The 8559-nt window shown below is 47.5% G+C and overlaps 1 non-coding gene across 1 annotated transcript; it reads right to left on the bottom strand.

Moving 5' to 3' along the window:
• Positions 1-1440: 1440 nt before the first annotated feature.
• On the bottom strand, positions 1441-1513 carry trnat-agu. The gene has a single exon. It is a non-coding gene; the product is annotated as a tRNA-Thr (tRNA).
• Between the last annotated feature and the right edge of the window lie 7046 nt (positions 1514-8559).

Raw genomic sequence — 8559 nt, 5'->3', positions numbered from 1 at the left:
GGGAGTGAAGGGGGAGTTGGGTGACCCACAGCTGGGTGGGGAGGGGATCAAAGTAGCAGTTGGTGAACTTCATGCGGGTGAGAGGGAGGAGGGAGAAATGGGGTCAAAGAACTGTAAGGTTGTGGCTTGAGCCATGGTGGAGGAAGCTGGCGGTGTGGAATGTCGGGATGTGGTGATGGGAGAGATGGGAGAGAACGATGCAGTCAAGTGGATGTTTCCAATTTTTGAGACAAAGACGTTTTGGACCTCTTCACATTTGGTGTTTGACGTGAGGATTGAAGACGCTTGACGGGGTTCACGGAGGACGTGATGGACGGTGGAAAACAGTGTCTTTGGATTGTTGTTTGCCTCTAGGATGACTTTAGAGTAAAAGTCAGTTTTGGCCTGTGAAAGGGAGAGGCGGTGGGTACGGTTGAGCTCGAGCCACAGCTGGCAGTGAATCATGAGGCTGGATTTCTGCCATCTGGTGGAGGGTTTGGAAGAGGGAAGAGGGATGAGGGACTAAAGGGAGATAAGGAAGTGGTCCAAGATGGCCTTGTCCATGATTGACAGGGAGGGGTGGTGTAGGGGGAGGGGTGGGGTAGGGGGGAGGATGGAGTAGGGGTGAGGGAAAGCAGAGAGGTGGGAAGGAGACCTAAGGCATGGTCGAAAAGGAGGATCTTGAGACCGGCCTTGAAGGAGGCAAGGGGAGGAAGCGAGGTGAAGGGACCGTGGGATGGAGTTCTAGAGTGTGGGGGCAGAGAGGCTGAAAGCTCGGCCACCGATGGTAGGGCGGGTCGGGCGGGAGACATGGAGCAGCCGGAGTCCGATGAATGGAGGGAGCGGGCAGGTTGGTTGGGAGTCAGCAGGTCAGAGAGGTAGGAAGGGGCAAGGCCATGGATGGCCTTAAAGGTGAGGACGAGGATCTTGAACTCGATCCCCGGGGGGATTGGGAGCGAATGGAGTCGGGCGAGGGTGGGAGTGATGGGGTCACGGAGCCTGGTGCGTGAGAGTACACGAGCTGCAGAGTTTTAGATGATCTCATGAAAAGTAGCTGCTGGTCGGTTGCTTCTCGATGATGTGATAAGGCGCTATATTAAATGCAAGGATTATTATTATTATTTAAAGTGTTTTCACGTCGGGAGATGTCTCTAAACACTTCAAAGAGATGAATTGGCGCTAAAATCAAGCTCAATCTCACTGGGAGCCCAGGTAGCCTGGCATAATATATGGCAACCTTCCCAATCTGTTGAACAAAACAGACTTTTTATTCACTTGATATTGATCTCAGACATCAGCTTAGATGTATAATAGAACTTCCCAAACTAAATGTCCCAGTGGAAGATTTTTCAAGTGAACTGTGTATGTTTTTGTGGCAAAGTGGTCGATGGCTTCTGTTCCTATCAATCATGCTGTGAAAGGCAGTTTCATGAACCAAAACGAGCCATGAGCCGGTATTGAAGGCACCGCTGGGATTTGAACCCAGGATCTCCTGTTTACTAGACAGGCGCTTTGCCATCTAAGCCACAGTGCCGTTGCTCCACTTCTTACTGTATAATTTAAGTCCAGGTGAATGTTCAATACTTGGCAGGACTTGGCTTCCCGCCCACTTTACTCATGGTAAGTGCAGACCCTCAATGTATTTGTAGGCTAGATTTGGGTATAGCGCCTTAACTGTTAGGAATTAATAGGTAAGAATTACCTGTTAATTGCTGCTCAGGTAAGGATTAGAAATTGGGTTTGTGCACCTGAGCAAATATTGTTGTACAAGTTAAGGAGTGTAAGCGATTGAGCTGTATTAAAGCTTTCTTTATTTCCAAGGATGCTTCTGTTTTAAACTCGAGGGAGATCAAAATGTGAAAAACACACCTCGGCTTTATTTATTTGAAGAAGTTACATCCTCCGCAAACAGATTAAATTTCTTCAGTTTCTCTGCCGAATTCTAAAGTTCAGATTTTTTAAAAATAGAAATGTCAACAACTGTCTGTCCGTGTCCGGCTGTAACAGAAAAGCGGACTTGGTTGCACAGAGTCTTTGCTCTTCCAGTGGTTTGAATAGGTATTGCTGGAGACTGGTTTCCTCATCTCATGCAGTGACTGTTAGTGTGACAGGAAGAAGCCTAATTGCTGGTCAATTGCCAAGTCAGTCAATAAGATAATAATAATAAATAATGCTTTCATTTGATATCGCGCCTCATCGCGTCTCCAAGATGTCTCAAAGCGCTTCACAGAATATACTGTAAAATGGAGTGACTGTATATTTTGTGCGTGAAATACAGTTGCCAATTGCACAAAGCAGTGTCCCACAAACAGCGGTGGATTGAAGTGAACAATTTCCTTTTTTTTGAAGGAATTATTACCCCCGAAAAAGTGATCCACCAATTGACTAACAACCGGGTTTCTACTTGCTGCTGGTAAACAGAGGCAGGTGGATTAAGGAGACTTGCCCAACATTTCACCCTGGTGGGAGTCAAACCCAGGTCTCTTGCTTGTGAGGCAAGTGCTCTAACCATTGAGCTGCAGATCTCCACAGATGGGAGGAAAGCCAGGCATGCATCGTAACCAAACTCACTGAGATCAAGTGCAGTAACACTTCTGATCAGTTACTCCTGAGGCTGTGAGTCTGCCACAGAAATCTCCTTCTGAAGTTCACCTGTTCAGATATCACAATGCCCGGACTTCCCCTCAACACATTCTGGATGATGATCTTCCATCAGGTAACTATACCTTTGGCCCATTGATGGCTGGGATCGGTATTGCTGAACTTCCCTGAGGAGAGTCCTCTGCTCTCACACAGAGGAAGCAGATCCCAGAATACAAAACCCACTTCAATGATTCGTCACTGAGCTCAGTCCCGGCTTCTCCTACTGAAGCAGCCATCCAGTCACCTGGCTTACCCAGGGGGTAGTGACAGGTTATTTGACTGGGAATAAAGGTTGATGTTCCACTGCATTGCAGAGATGACAGGGTAGATTTACAAGGAAGTTACCAGGTTGAGTGGATACAGTTATTGAGAAAGATTGGACCTTTTCTCCATAGATTGAGAAGGGGCCTCGTAGAGGTGGGTGAGATTGTGGAAAATGATTTGATAAGGTGGACGTTAATAGGCTGTGAATCCAAAGGTCGTGTCATTAATAAAAAGATCTGCACTTTCCAGCATATAATTGTGCTGTATCTGTCCCGGCCTCTGTGTTGCTGTGAGTAATAAAGAGTTAGCTTGAGAGATCCCCAGCCCTGAGGTCTTGTCGCTTGTGAGAACATCACAATCAGATAAGGAAGCCAGTCTCCAGCCTGAATACCTCGGGTGGCAGATATTCCTGCACATTAATGTCATTCATGGGAAACTGATGGTAAAATAATTCTCATTAAGTCCAAGAGAATTAATATGTTAAACTTCACCAGTTCTCTGTCCGAGCCTCGCTCTCCCTCCTCTCTGCCAGGGTCCAGAGGGCACTTGTGGTGTCTGTCCACAAGTGAGACCCAGAATACAAGGAGTTACTGTCCTCCTGGTGGGGACGGGGTAAGAGGAGCCGCACACTGCCCTTTCTGCCCCTCCACACAACACCTGTTTCTCAGACTATGTGTCTCACTCACTCACACACTCACTCACTCACTCACACTTACTCTCACTCACTCATTCACTCACTCACTCTTAACACACACACTCATTCTCTCACACACTCACTCTAACACACACACACTCACTCTCACTCACTCACTTACTCACTCACTCTAACACACACACTCATTCTCTCACACACTCACTCACACACACACTCACTCTCTCACTCTCACTCACTCGCTCTCACACACACTCATTCTCTAACACACTCACTCTAACACACACACACTCACTCTCACTCACTCACTCACTCACTCTAACACACACACTCATTCTCTCACACACTCTCACACACACTCTCACTCACTCACTAACTCTAACACACACACACTCATTCTCTCACACACTCACTCTAACACACACACACTCATTCTCTCACACACTCACTTCACACACACTCACTTCACACGCACACTCACACACACACTCATTCTCTCACACACTCACTCTCACACACACATTCACTCTCACACTCACTCACTCGCTCTCACACACACTCACTCTCTCACACACACACTCACACACTCACTCACTCTCACTCACTCACTCACTCACTCTAACACACACACTCATTCTCTTACACACTCACTCTCACACACACACTCACTCTCTCACACTCTCACTCACTCTCACACACACTCACTCTCTCACACACTCACTTCACACACACACTCACTCACACACACACTCACTCTCACACTCACTCAATCTCACACAAACTCACTCACACACACTCACTCACTCTTACACAAACTCACTCTCATACACACTCATTCTCAAACAAACTCATTCTCACACACACACACTCACGCACTCTAACACACACACTCATCTCTCACACACTCACTCACACACATTCACTCTCACACACACTCACTTCACACATACACTCACTCACACACACACACTCACTCTCTCACACTCACTCACTCACTCTCACACACACTCACTCTCTCACATACTCACTTCACACACACACTCACTCACACACGCACTCACTCTCACACTCACTCACTCTCACACAAACTCACTCTCACACACACTCATTCTCAAACAAACTCATTCTCACACACACACACTCACGCACTCTAACACACACACTCATCTCTCACACACACTCACACACTCACTCTCTCACACACACACACTGACACTCACTCTCACATACCTTACACTCATATTCACACACACTCACACACACTCTCACACACACTCTCACACACACTCTCTCACACACCCTCACAAACTCACAAACACTCTCTCACACACACGCACTCTCACACACACTCTCACACACACACTCTCTCACACTCTCAAACACTCACGCACACTGTCTCACACACACACTCACACACTCACTCACTCTCACTCACTCACTCACTCTAACACACACACTCATTCTCTTACACACTCACTCTCACACACACACTCACTCTCTCACACTCTCACTCACTCTCACACACACTCACTCTCTCACACACACACTTCACACACACACTCACTCACACACACACACACTCACTCTCACACTCACTCAATCTCACACAAACTCACTCTCACACACACTCACTCACTCTTACACAAACTCACTCTCATACACACTCATTCTCAAACAAACTCATTCTCACACACACACACTCACGCACTCTAACACACACACTCATCTCTCACACACTCACTCACACACATTCACTCTCACACGCACACTCACACATACACTCTCTCACACACACTGACACACACACTCACACTCTCTCACACATACACACTCACACACACACACACTCACACACACACAGTCTCTCTCACACACACTCATTCTCTCACACATTCTCACACACACTCTCTCACACACACACTCTCTCACACACACAGTCTCTCTCACACACACTCACTCTCTCACACACACACTTCACACACACACTCACTCACACACACACACACTCACTCTCACACTCACTCACTCTTACACAAACTCACTCTCATACACACTCATTCTCAAACAAACTCATTCTCACACACACACACTCACGCACTCTAACACACACACTCATCTCTCACACACTCACTCACACACATTCACTCTCACATGCACACTCTCACACATACACTCTCTCACACACACTGACACACACACTCACACTCTCTCACACATACACACTCACACACACTCACACACACACAGTCTCTCTCACACACACTCATTCTCTCACACATTCTCACACACACTCTCTCACACACACACTCTCTCACACACACAGTCTCTCTCACACACACTCATTCTCTCACACATTCTCACACACACTCTCTCACACACACACACACACTCTCTCACACACACTCTCTCTCACACACACACACACTCACTCTCACTCCCTCTCCCACACACTCTCACACCCACTCTCACACACACACACTCACACACACACTCTCACATACACTCACACTCACTCTCACATACCTTACACTCATATTCACACACACTCACACACACTCTCACACGCACTCTCACACACACACTCTCTCACACTCTCAAACACTCACACACACTGTCTCACACACACACTCACACACTCACCCACTCTCACTCACTCACTCACTCACTCACTCACTCACTCTAACACACACACTCATTCTCTTACACACTCACTCTCACACACACACTCACTCTCTCACACTCTCACTCACTCACTCACACACTCACTCTCTCACACACTCACTTCACACACACACTCACTCACACACACACTCACTCACTCTCACACTCACTCAATCTCACACAAACTCACTCTCACACACACTCACTCACTCTCAAACACACTCATTCTCAAACAAACTCATTCTCACACACACACACTCACGCACTCTAACACACACACTCATCTCTCACACACTCACTCATACACATTCACTCTCACACACACTCACTTCACTCACACACTCACTCACACGTACACACACTCTCACACACACTCACTCTCTCACACACTCACTCACTCGCTCTCACACACACACTCACTCACACTCTCACACATCCACACTCTCACTCTCACACACAATCACACTCTCACACACACTCACTCTCTCACACACTCACTTCACACACACACTCACTCACACACACACACTCACTCACTCTCACACTCACTCAATCTCACACAAACTCACTCTCACACACCCTCACTCCCTCTCACACAAACTCACTCTCACACACCCTCACTCACTCTCACACAAACTCACTCTCACACACACTCATTCTCAAACAAACTCATTCTCACACACACACACTCACGCACTCTAACACACACACTCATCTCTCACACACTCACTCACACACATTCACTCTCACACATACTCACTTCACACACACTCACTCACACGTACACTCACTCACACACACTCATTCTCTCACACACTCACTCACTCGCTCTCACACACACACTCACTCACACTCTCACACATCCACACTCTCACTCTCACACACAATCACACTCTCACACACACTCACTCTCTCACACACTCACTTCACACACACACTCACTCACACACACACACTCACTCACTCTCACACTCACTCAATCTCACACAAACTCACTCTCACACACCCTCACTCACTCTCACACACACTCATTCTCAAACAAACTCATTCTCACACACACACACTCACGAACTCTAACACACACACTCATCTCTCACACACTCACTCACACACATTCACTCACACACACTCACTTCACACACACTCACTCACACGTACACTCACTCTCACACACACTCACTCTCTCACACACTCACTCACTCACTCTCACACACACACTCACTTTGTCACACACACTCACTTCACACACACACTCACTCTCACACACACACTCTCACACATACACTCTCACACACACTGACACACACACTCACACACACTCTCTCACACATACACACTCACACACACACACACACACACACAGTCTCTCTCACACACACTCATTCTCTCACACATTCTCACACACACTCTCTCACACACACACACACTCTCACACACACTCTCTCTCACACACACACACACACACTCACTCTCACTCCCTCTCCCACACACTCTCACACCCACTCTCTCACACACACTCTCACACACTCACACACTCACTCTCTCACACACACACACTCACACACACACTCTCACATACACTCACACTCACTCTCACATACCTTACACTCATATTCACACACACTCACACACACTCTCACACACACTCTCACACACACACTCTCACACTCTCTCTCACACACACTGACACACACACTCACACACACACTCTCTCTCACACACCCACTCTCTCACACACACTCCCTCTCTCTCTCTCACACACACACTCATTCTCACTCCCTCTCCCACACACTCTCACACCCACTCTCTCACACACACTCACACACTCACTCTCTCACACACACACACTCACACTCACTCTCACATACCTTACACTCATATTCACACACACTCACACACACTCTCACACACACTCTCACACACACTCTCTCACACACCCTCACACACTCACAAACACTCTCTCACACACACGCACTCTCACACACACTCTCACACACACACTCTCTCACACTCTCAAACACTCACGCACACTGTCTCACACACTCACTCACTCTCACTCACTCTCTCACTCACTCTAACACACACACTCATTCTCTTACACACTCACTCTCACACACACACTCACTCACACTCTCACTCACTCTCACACACTCTCACACACACTCACTCTCTCACACACTCACTTCACACACACACTCACTCACACACACACTCACTCACTCTCACACTCACTCAATCTCACACAAACTCACTCTCACACACCCTCACTCACTCTTACACAAACTCACTCTCACACACACTCATTCTCAAACAAACTCATTCTCACACACACACACTCACGCACTCTAACACACACACTC

Source organism: Callorhinchus milii, unplaced genomic scaffold (assembly GCF_018977255.1).
Source record: "Callorhinchus milii isolate IMCB2004 unplaced genomic scaffold, IMCB_Cmil_1.0 Scaffold15, whole genome shotgun sequence".
Taxonomy (NCBI): Eukaryota; Metazoa; Chordata; class Chondrichthyes; order Chimaeriformes; family Callorhinchidae; genus Callorhinchus; species Callorhinchus milii.
The sequence above is the reverse complement of the archived record's forward strand: the minus strand, read 5'-3'. Positions and strand labels throughout refer to the sequence as shown.